The sequence below is a fragment of the Thamnophis sirtalis genome, unplaced genomic scaffold, assembly GCF_051295495.1.
Source record: "Thamnophis sirtalis isolate CommonGarterSnake01/CBP01778 unplaced genomic scaffold, rThaSir2_p1.2 scaffold_1, whole genome shotgun sequence".
Taxonomy (NCBI): Eukaryota; Metazoa; Chordata; class Lepidosauria; order Squamata; family Natricidae; genus Thamnophis; species Thamnophis sirtalis.
In genome coordinates this window covers 153294173-153305998 of record NW_028261381.1, presented here as the reverse complement: position 1 = coordinate 153305998, position 11826 = coordinate 153294173, and the positions used below count along the sequence as shown (strand labels likewise).

Below are 11826 nucleotides of genomic sequence, written 5' to 3'. Positions count from 1 at the left end.
TTGGTTGCTATGATATAAGAAAGATGTGGAAACTCTAGAAAGAGTGCAAAGAGCAACAAAGATGATTAAGGGACTGGAGACTAAAACATGAAGTATGTTGCAGGAATTGGGTGTGTCTAGTTTAGTGAAAAGAAGGATTGGGGTGACTTGATAGCAATGTTCCAATGGGTTGCTACAAAGAAAAAAGGAGTAATCTATTCTCCAAAGCATCTGAAGGCAGAACAAGAAGCAATGAAAATAATCAAGGAAAGAAACAACCTAGAATTAAGGAGAAATTTCCTGACAACTAGAACAATCAATCAGTGGAATGACTTGCCTCCAGAAGCTGTGGGTGCTCCATCTCTAGAGACTTTTAAGAAGAGATTGGACAATCATTTATCTGAAATGATACAGGGTCTTCTGCTTGAGCAGGGGGTTGGACTAGAAGATCTCCAACTCTGTTAACATTTATAGAGCTTCCTATCTTCTAACCAATTCTGGGTGGCTCCCAATCAACCATGAAGGGATGATATCTGTTAGTGCTACCGTAGAAGCACTTGAGTTTCATGGATAAATCGTCTTACTTTGTACAAGAAAAATCCCTGTATTGCAGTAACATTTTTTTTAACATTTACCTCTTTTGTTTATATTTTGTCCAAATGCTAGATATTTTGATAGGCAGTTGGATTGCTGTGCTCAGGGATTCCTCTCATTGGTAGTTTTGAATTGAGGCTGTGTAGGAGATGTCAGACATTAAGCATATCTCTCTTTATCAATGTGTCTTTAATCTTAGCTATGATCAATGGGGTACTTTGCAGATATGTTGTAAATGAAAGGCCAGATTGCTTGATATGTCCAAAAGGCACCAGGTTGGAGAAGCCACCTTGATTTACAGTCTCTGTGTCCTCCAGAGAATTTAGTCACAACGTTCCCTCTGCCACCTCCCTTACTGCATTTGTTCTCATTCCCTGTAACTTGAATGCTATGTTTTTTTTATTAAGATGTCTGCTAATTGCCTATAACTTCATCCCTTCCCTATTTGCCTTTCAGAAATGCCCTTCAAAGGATTATATAAAACACTGCGAGTGCTGTGATGTCTGAAACTGCGCAGAGGGGCTGCTTTCTGAAGGTAGTCCTTAAATTTGCCCCCCCCCCCAAAATGTGTCTGTGAGCAGTTCAAATTAATTTCTTATTGCCTCCTTGGGGTTGGAGAATAGAATCTGTCCTAGCCTGTGCAGTGATTCCTCCAAAACTGGAAATATGCTACATCATAACATGATCCATTTCTTATGATGTAAAACGATCTAATGAATAAGCCATGGTTTGTTTTAGGGCAGTAAACCCCACCATTTGCTGCTAGTTTACTGATTGCACTTTTGTCTTAAGTATAATGTATAAGTAGGAATGCAGGGTTTGTGTGTGAGGTTTCAGAGATTGTTTTTGTGTTGTGTCCAAGCTTTAAAGCATTGTACAGGGCTACAAGGCAAGTATAGTTTAGAAAGGAGAGAAATCGCGGCATGGTTAAGCAAATGCTTATTATCTGTAAGACTTTTAGAGCAAAAGTTACACTGGAATCACTTTTATGTGTAAGAGGATGCTGTTAAGAATATAAGCTGAGGGAGCACATCTTATAATTGCAGGAGAAGTAGGAACTGCTAGGAAGGCCATATATGTTTGGCAGGCAACACTACACTTCTAGCAAAGCAGCAGCAAGTTTTAAGAGATATAGTCTAAATACATCTCTAGCTGTCAAAATCAGCTACCAAATTACAGCAGTTCTTTTCCATGTGTATGTGTGTTGATATGGTTTTCTTGATGAGGGCCATCTCAGAAATGTATTAATATATTGAATTAGGATGGTGCATGAAGAGAACTGAGTAAGCATTGCATTTTCCCCACTGTTATCAATTTTTGGTATTAAAATGAAAACTTCTTTCTGGTTACATTTGCATTTGCTTAAAAAATAATAATAACGAAAGAAAACCAGCAAATATTGGGAAGTGGTGGCTCAGAGGTATTCTAAGCATTTTGCTAGAGCTCAGAACAGGGATACTGCTGTGAGAAATAAATGAAACAACTGACGTCTCCCGAGAGACCACAGGTGTCCACATACACAGCAGGTATTCATCACACGTCTGCAGGATTTTCTTGCACTGACTTTCTCACCACCTAATCAGTCTGCTAACTGTGAATGAATGAGTGAATCTCTGCTCCTCCAGATGCTCTTAGTGCAAAGGTGCTTCTCAATGCTTAGTTTCTCTGTAATTATGGCATTATTGGAACTTAGGAGAAACTGACCTCAAAGAGATTCATTTACTGCTTAAACAAAGGCTCCCTTTCTCTACCATTGCTTGTCCTGAGATGATGTTGCCAGGTGATCAGAAGGAGCTGTTTGAACTGTTCCATATTTTGTGCAAGAAAGTTGCTGTGTAACTTGTTGGAATTAAGAGGTGTTGATGCTGTAAGTCTTGAACACACCTGGCAGCTATTAGTAAGCAGTGGCATTGATTGTCCGTACAAGTTGATATTAATTGTTTGATTACTGGCTTTCATGAATTTAGAATCTCATCTGGCATACCAAGGAGAGCATCTGTAAACCAGAAGGAAGTTTTAATATTTTTGTGTCTTAGTGTGTTACCAAGTTGTTGTAGTTTATTTTTGGACCACTGATGCGCCCCACAGATTATGTGTAGGCAGCTGAGAAAGTAAATTGGCAAAGTTATTCTGAGTGTGAACAAAAGAGAAAGTAGTTGGGCACGTCTGTCCTGAATTCGTGTATCATGTGTTTCCTTACTCAAGAAAGATAAAATAGGGAATGTATTAAAAAGGGGTGGTGGATCTGTAGCTATCCAGATACTGTTACACTACAAATGCTACCATCCCTCACAGTTATCCATACTGATTAGGGGCTGCTAAGAGCTGTTGTTTAAAAGTATCTGTAAGGCCATAGATTTTCCACCTGTTATAACAACGCAAGTGTCTGCCTCCAAAGAGTTCCCTGTTGGCTATGAATTATTTGAGCTTTTCTCTTTATTGGTGAAGGAGGCAAACCTGAAGCTAAGGTGCCACAGCAATCCCATCCAGAGAAATGATGATTCTTCTGCATCAGGAGTGATGCTTTTTTATTCATTCCCCTCACTAAAAAGCCACATGGTTGTGTGCTGGAAATGGAGGTTGATTGTAAGGGAATAAAGCCAGTCTCTATTTCTTTGCTACATGGCTGCCTCAGATTCACTTAGGGTCTTTTTATTTTGCTCAGTTTTCCAAGCTGCATAAATTGTTCCTGAAACATTTTCTTGTTCATGTCAAACAAGTTCAGCCTTTCCTTTCAGACGTTTAAGAGTCCCTCCAGTGTATCTATCCAAAGGATTGATTGATTAGGGATAAACAAATGGGTAGAAAACTTTTTTTTTCAAAATAACCAACTTTATAAATGGGTGGGGGCTGGGAGCACGGGTGGTGGTGGTCGTGTGCACATTCGCAGGGCGGCATGGTGCAGAGGGTGGGTGTCGCACACATTCCATTGGGTGTGGGCATTGGTTTCAGCACGTGAAGATAAAAAGGTTAGCTATCACTGCTCTAAGTATTTGACAAAGGCATTGGGGTTGGCAGGAATGGGTTTTGGTCCTTTCTGCAGAAATTGGGTTGCGCACCTCGGTACGCCCACATAACACCCATCCTCCGCGAGCTGCGCTGGCTACCTGTTGATCTCCGGGTGCGCTTCAAGGTGCTACTTACCATTCATAAAGCCCTCCATGGTAGTGGATCTGAGTACTTGAGAGACCGCCTTCTGCCAATTACCTCCCTTCGTCCCATCAGATCGCACAGAGTGGGCCTCCTCTGAGTTCCATCCGCCAGTCAGTGCCGACTGGCGACTACGTGGAGGAGAGCCTTCTCAGTAGCAGCTCCGACCCTTTGGAACGATCTCCCCGTAGAGATTCGCACCCTCACCACAGTCCAGAGCTTCCGCACAGCCCTTAAGATCTGGCTATCCCGTCAGGCCTGGGGATAAGATCTTCATACACCCCACCCGAATGTTGAATGAATGTTGTGTTTTATTGCTATTTTTATTTGTACCCACATATTATTTTATGCTCTGTCTTGCACTCCCTTCCCATGAGTTGTAAGCCGCCCTGAGTCCCCTCAGGGAAAAGGGCGGCCTATAAGTGACAATAAATACAAATACAAATACAAATGTCATGTGCTGTGCATAATAGAAACAGAGCTAGTTCCCAGGTTAAGAACGAATTCCATTCCTAACTCAATCTTTTAACTCAAATTTGTATGTAAGTCAGAATTCATACTTGCAAATGGACAGCCTATTGCCAAAAATGGGAGTTTAGCATTGTCCTTGAGCCGACGAAGCACTGAAGCAGCACAATGCTTCCAAGAATTGCTGAAAACAGGCTGTATATTAAAAACATGTGGCTTCAGCAGTTCCTGAAAAGATTGCGTGGCTTCAGCGCTTTGTCAGCACGAGGAAGAACGCCATTTGCCATTCTTAGTAATGGGCAGCCTTTTTGTACTACAAATTGTCCGTAAGTTGGATGTCCTTAACCTGGGGACTCATTGTAGAGAAAACATAGACTATGTTCACTATTTCTTACAGTGGTATTTAAAGGATGACTAATTCTGTATTATGGAAAACCATCAGCCAACCTCTACTGAAAATTGAATTGCAGCTGCTACTTTGATAGTGGATAGCAGCTGTAAATGGTCTGCATCCCCCCCCCCCTCCTCACAAGTATTGGTCAGAGAGCCAGTTTGGTATAGTGATTAAGATGCTGACCCAGAAACCAGGAGATTGAGTTCTAGTCCTGCCTTAGGCATGAAAGTCTATTGGGTGATATCGAGCTAGTCACTGTTTCTCAGTCCACCTCACAAGGTTGTTGCAGGGAAAATAGGAGGAGGAAAGGCTGTTATATGTATGTCATCTTGAGTTACTTATAAATTAATAAAGGGGTGATAAAAATCTAAAAGATTTTTCGCTGCATCAAAGAAAATGTATTTCCATTCAATCTGCCTTATGATTAGAATATCCTTGTAATGCCAGGCTGCTTGCTTGGGACAAAAACATGAAGATGAACCAGCTACAGTAGAACCTTGGGTCATGAACGCTTCTGACCACGACCAAATCGGGTGCCAACCAAAAAATCTGCTAAATGTTTCACTCTGGTTGTGAATACATCCTCGGGTGGCGATCAAACACAGCCGCGGCAATTTTACCTTCCCTGCCACTTTTTTTTTTTACGTGCATGCGCATTCAGTCTTGCTTCTGGTCACAACCAAATTGGGTTGCGACATAAGTCCTGGAACTGATTATGGTCATGACTGGAGGTTCCACTGTACTTGGAGATTTGTCTTTCTTGTTGTACTTCCAGGGAAAGTACAACCCTATTGACAAAAAAATCTTCAAAACTGTGAATATGCTTAAAGAGGTGTCCCAAGCATCGCAAAAACCCTCTGAATTAGATCAGAACACATCAAGCTCCAGATCTGTTGTCTTCTGCAGATGAAGTACCTCAGCGTGAACTTTTTCCAATATTTTCCAGAAGGCTTTGCTTTGGTGAGACCATTTGGTTGGCTTTCAGTGAAAATGCTTTCATTTCACATACGTCATTCTTGTAGCGTGGTAATGCTGAACTTTGACCAGAAGATCTGGTCTCCTGGGTTTCAGTCTTAATCATGGATTCTGTCTTATCAAACATTTTCATTCATAAAGACAAAGTCCACAAGCTATTTTCCAGATTCAAGAAGTTTCTCAAAATTACAGATGTCAGTCTGCCTACAATTCAGAAGTATTCAGGATTTCCCTCTCCAGGGTCAAAGACCAACATGTTATATGGAATCTGAATCATTTCGTGTCAGGGCTCCATAAACAATTTCCTGTGATATACCGGCACTTGGATTTTGATACTCATTGCCACATTGAATCTGAATCTGTATCTGGTGAACTTTTGAATCACAAAATATTGTGTAATAATAAATATGTTGCTCTTTAAAATGCCCCCAAAACTTTTGATTGCTCTGCAGGCAACTTCCTGTAATATGCCTGCTTTTCACTTGCAATACACTGAGGTGGCAGGCAGACATTTTAGTGATTAATCTGGTAGGTCCAACACCTCAGACAAATAGTGGATTGGGGAACACTTTCTGACCATCAGACATATTGGATTGGGTGAGCCAACTGAAAGCAAAGGAAAATATTTAGGAAGTGTGGTAAAATTAAGTGCCTTAGAGCTCATGTGGCAGATTGACCTATGGTCTAGAGGTTGTATATTTCATAACCATAAAGTTTCATTTATTGTCATCTTTGTGTCAGAGCAAGGCCTCATTTATTTACTTATTTCCTGCCTTTATTATTTTTACAAATAACTCAAGGCAGCAAACATATCCAACACACCTTCTTCCTTCTATTTTTCCCACAACAATAACCCTACGAGGTGGATTGAACTGAGAGAATGACTGGCCTAAAGTCACTCAGCTGGCTTTCATGGCTAAGGCAGAACTTGAACTCATAGTCTCCTGGTTTCTAGCTTGGTGTCTTAACCCAAACCAAACAGTTCTAGAAATGGTAAGAGATTTGGACATTGGATTCATATTTTCTCTCACTCCAGAAGAGCAATTAAGATGAATCTCTTTTGCCAAATTTTAAATGGTTATGTCGGTATTTGTTTTGTATGTTTTGCCTTTTTATTTTATTTTGATATTTTATTTTTAATTACCTTGAGTACTCAATTGAGTAGATTTAGAAAATTATTTGTTTTTATTTGTATCTATTTTTCCTCCTATCCCTGTTTCCACCCCATGGTTTAACAAGATACTAATTTGAAATTAATCAGAATTTTCAGGCTATGAATGAAAACCTTTAGTGGAAAGAATGGTGCATTTATGAATATTTGCCTTCAAGTCCGGGCAACAAATTCAAAAGACCAGCTACATTTTAAACTGGGATTCATTCTAGAATGGATTTATGAAGGATATATAATGTTATTCCGCTGTCCTTCCTTCCTTTATTTTCTATTCTCATCCAGAAAAATCTTCCCTGTCAACATTTTATCACAAGCAAGCTCATGGCACCTAAATGTATTTGATGTTTTGCAAATGTATACACAAAGCCTGAGTTAAATTGAATCTCTGGGCAATGCAAAGCAAATCTTAAAAATAGTTATTTAAAACCACAATTTCTTAAACCGCAGTGCTCAGCCTCCCTACCCTAACTTCTCTTCCCCCACTGGTATTAATCCCCAGATGATGAGTGCTATTTGACAGCAGCAATTCACAAATGTTCCTCCTCCAGTGTATTTCGTTTGATGAAAAACAGGGATTGTGGACTCTCCCGCAGCGCCCAGAGAACGACCGTTCAGGTAAGCCAACGGTCATTCTGTTCAATATGGCATCCTGAAAACCAATTTCGTTGTATTTAAGTACAATGACAATAAAGATCATACTTATACTGAAAATATTAGCTTTTCATTTGGAGAAAAAAACAACGAACCACCACCAAGTTTCTAACCTTCAGGGCTGTTAATATTTGTGTTACTTGTCAAGGAGGAGCTGAGTAACATTTCCAGAGCTTGGTGCATCAAGGCTTTCTACAGCTTAATTTTCTTTTTTCTAATTATAGTTTATAGCCTTTATTTAACTCCCCACCTTGGGAATGATGGTGCTTCTCAATCCAGCTGAACAAGCACTTGAAGCATCTGTTGTGAACTGACTCAGATACCTTGACTAGCAATCTCAAGCCTATTATTCCCACCCACAACGGTTCTGTTAAGATGTCAGGGGAGAGAGTGCAGTGCTGGTTAGTCAATGCTGCTGGTTGAGCCTGGGAACTTCTGTATGCCCAGTATATTAAGTGTTTTGCTTAGGTCCTCGTTTGTACATTTAAATTGCCGTCTCTCCCCTCCCCCCCCCCCACTATCTGAATGTGGCTTTTCTTCAAGGACATATTTTTGCCTAATAGACGGTCTTCTCTGGGCCGGTTTTGTGCCGTGGAAAAGCAGGCTCTGCTGATTGATCCTGCAGCAGTTCTGTAACGCTGGGTTCTGAACGTCCTCCTCATTCCCATGGTAACGGACTGATGTCACAGCCAGAAGGACGTGATTTCAGTGCCTGGATGATGCCTGGGTTTTGTTTCAGGTGAAGAGCAGGTGGACTTTTGACACGACTGAAACTCCAGGGATGGGATGGGAGTGGAATGGGGCAATTCACCTCACCGGTGTCAGCCTTCTTGCATAAACAAAAGAGAAGTGTGGAGGCATGAATCAGCTGCTTCTTTTGCTTGCCTGCTGACCGACCTTGAAGAGGGAATGACCTGCTGCAGGTATTTCTTGTTTGGATAAGTGTTTTATTCTGGCATAGCAGGGTAAAGGAAAGGCGGGGGGGGGGGGGGTCAAGCCTTTCCTTTAGCTCGCCCCAGCTTGGTGCTCTCCAGGTAGTTGGGTCAACGCTCCCATCATCCCAAGCCAAGAGATGGAAGAAGGCTGTTTTAGCACGGTACATATTTCCCACTTGCTTTGCTATTGTTTTCCAGTGTCGTGGCCTCATTTGTTATCCCCTTTGAATCATTTCGTGTTTACTGAGCTCTTCCCGGCTCCCCTCCTCCTTTCCCTCCCCCCCTCCCCTTTTATTCATTGGAAAAAAGGGGAACTGGTCATATTTTCCTATATCCTATGAGCAGATTCCAAGGTTGTGGAACAGCGTCTCCACCCATTTAATTTGGCTTCAACCTTTTGCTCCCATGAAGGCTGTGCTGATTGTTTGAAATCTCACGGCATATATGCTTTGGCATGCCATGAAGCGGGGAACCTATAATCACGCTGCCCATTGCTGGCTTGCAGAAGTGGCTACACATAAAAAGGGTGTGCAGCCCCAGGGCCGTTGAAATAATAGTGAGGTACTATTTCCTCCTCCCTCCCCTCCCTCCCCCCCCCCCAAAAAACAAACAAATTCTGAAATACAATTTCCCACAAGCAATCCCATTTGAGGGATTTATTTTTAACCGAGAAACATTAGGGCTTTAGTCTCACTGCTCCAGTATTTGAAACACGTGTTTCCTTCCCTGTGAGGATTTTGCTATTTTGCTCCGTCCTTCATTTCTTTGCTCTTGCGTCCGGGAGAGTTCATGGGTGTTTCCCGTGCTTTTATTTGCATGCTTTTAAAGAGTACTCAAATCTTATTGTTTCATTGTTGTTTGCACTGATGGCTTCTTGTTGCAAACAAACACATTATAAGATTAAAATAGCTTAGCGGTGGTAGAATCTTTTTTTTATTATTATTATTGGAGTTCAGCCCAGAACATCTCTGAGAATTTTGGTGCCGCGTAAAGTTAAAGGTTCCCCTTACACATATGTGCTAGTCGTTCCCAACTCTAGGGGGCAATGTTCATCTCCGTTTCTAAGCCGAAGAGCCAGTGCTCTCCAAAGATGTCTTTGTGGTGATGTGGCCAGAATGACTAAACATCAAAGGCACAAAGTACACTGTTACCTTCCCACCAAAGATGGTCTCTATTTTTCTACTTGCATTTTTACATGCTTTCAAACTGTTAGGTTTCGCAGAAGCTGGGACAAGTAACGGGAGTTCACTCTGTTATGTGGCGCTAGGGATTCGAACCGCCAAACTGCTGACCTTTCTGATCGACAAGCTCAGCATCTTAGCCACTGAGCCACCTCGTCCCTTGATGCCATGTATCTCCATGCTTTCTCTAAGTGTCGCTTGCATACCTGGCAGTTTTATCAAAACTGATATAAGGAAGTGTTGTGGTCTTGCGGTGCCCATAGAAATTGCTGTTATGTGTTCTTTTGTTTGAACAAACAAGCCTGGTTCTTAGTTGGATAAGGTTTTTTTAATTCTAGATACAGGTGGTGTCCAACCTTGTCAACTTTAAGACTTGTGGACTTCAACTTCCAGAATTCCCCCAGCCAGCGCATGCTGGCTGGGGGCATTCTTGGAGTTGAAGTCCACAGTCTTAAAGTTGACAAGGTTGGGTCCCCGTTCTAGAAAACTAAAGAAAAGGTAGCATTGAGCCCTGGTTGGGAGTATTTGGCAGTTTCACTGATCAGTCAATGAATTAGTAATTCTGTAGACTAATGTGTTGTGTTTTGGCAACTTTATACAATCCAAGCTAAATGCATAGATGGGTTTTCTGAAGAAGGGCCTCTAGGTTTATAATGCTTCAAAGTATTGAATGATTTGAGGAAAAAAGAGCAAGAGATTATGGGAGAAAATTATCAGAGAAAAGAGAGGAATAATCTTGATCCAGGTATATTGTCATTAGATCTTTTATAATAGGATATTCACTGGCAATCCCAAGTCCCCCTCTCCCCACTCCCCAGCAGCACAATCTTGACTTTTTTAGTTTAAGAAACCCAAGCAATTGCCAAAATTAAGAAAATGCTTAACCATTCCAGTCCTATTTTCAGCGGCAGAAAATAATAAAATTCTACTTTTTAAAAATGGCCAAAAGACAAAACACTGGTATTTTTTTTTTCAATTTAATGTATGTCAGTCCTCAAAACAGCCTGCCTATTACGGTCACAAAGTTGCCTCACTTAATGACTCCCACCTTTGCTGTTCATGATGCAGTTAAGTAGAGTACAGGGTTCCTTGGGGGGGGGGGGGCGTGTGCTGTGCCAGGCCTTCCAAGGTCTCCCCCACGCCTTGAAGCTGTCCATGGTCAGCTTCCCACCCCTTGTGGTCCCCCCAAGTCTTGGACCTCCTTTCACACACACTCAGGTCCCCGCAGGTATTGGGCCTGTTTCCCACCCCACCAGGTCCCACACCTCCTACCCACCCACCCCATCATCATTTGCACACTTACCTTTAAAATACAATAGAAGAGTTGGAAGGGACCTTGGAGGTCTTCTAGTCCAACCCCCTGCCTAGGTAAGAAACCCTATACCGTTTCAGACAAATGGCTATCCAACATCTTCTTAAAGACTTCCAGTGTTGGGGCATTCACAACTTCTGGAGGCAAGCTGTTCCACTGATTAATTGTTCTGTCAGGAAATTTCTCCTTAGTTCTAGGTTGCTTCTCTCCTTGATTAGTTTCCACCCATTGCTTCTTGTCCTGCCCTCTGGTGCTTTGGAGAATAGTTTGACTCTCTCTTCTTTGTGGCAACCCCTGAGACATTTGGACACTGCTATCATGTCTGTGGAGATCTGTGGAGTTCCGGAACTTGCACTGGGGAAAGAGGGAAGGCTGTGTTGTGGTCCACCAGCGGCCAGCGGAACTGGCAGCAGATTCAGACAGGGAAAAGGTCGGGTAGGAACATGGGACAGTCCTGGAGTCTGGGGAAGGCTCTGATGAGGGCTCTGTGTCGGAGGCAGCAAGGGGGCCAGAGACATATGCCAGTTATCAGCTGCCTTCAGAGTCAGACATCAGTGAGGCAGATGAACAGCTGGAGCCTGTTCCCAGTGTGCACATGCGCAGAGTTGCCAGATGAAGGGAACAGCTAAAGAACAGGGGTCGACTTGGGAGTAAGGCCACAGGTGGACGATGAGTGGCCCCTCCCAGAGGAAATAAAAGGAGCAAAAGGGAAGTGGAGTTTGCAGGAGATAATTAGTTCATTTAATTGGTTTATGACTCTCCGAGACTCCTTCCAAGTTTTGCAGATATTGGTCTGTCAGTTCTCCAAGCCAGATAAGGACTATGATTGTAAATCCTCCCTTGAAAGACTTTGCTGGATGTGAATGAGCGGAATTCACAGTAAATTAATAAAAGGGTTTTTTGTCGGGACAAGGAGTGTGCTTCATGCTCTCAGGAAGCCTAAGTCAGAACAGGCGGCTTCGTTCCTTGGCAACTTTGCTGGTCACATCACTTTGGAATGGATGCCATTTTCAAAA

At 42.3% G+C, this 11826-nt stretch overlaps 1 protein-coding gene across 5 annotated transcripts in view; it reads left to right on the top strand.

Annotated features, from left to right (window-relative positions):
• FBXO34 (F-box protein 34) overlaps nt 1–11826 on the top strand; it is a 74667-nt gene that overhangs the window by 40424 nt on the left and 22417 nt on the right. For 2 of the 5 annotated variants that reach the window (XM_014064754.2, XM_014064749.2), the window contains exon 2: nt 1030–1108. The exons of 2 other annotated variants lie outside the window; for them this stretch is intronic. The gene's annotated coding sequence lies outside the window, so the exon portion shown is untranslated. Of the gene's footprint in view, nt 1–1029; nt 1109–8172; nt 8306–11826 lie in introns of those variants that run through there. One more of the 5 variants, XM_014064750.2, reaches the window with a different exon arrangement.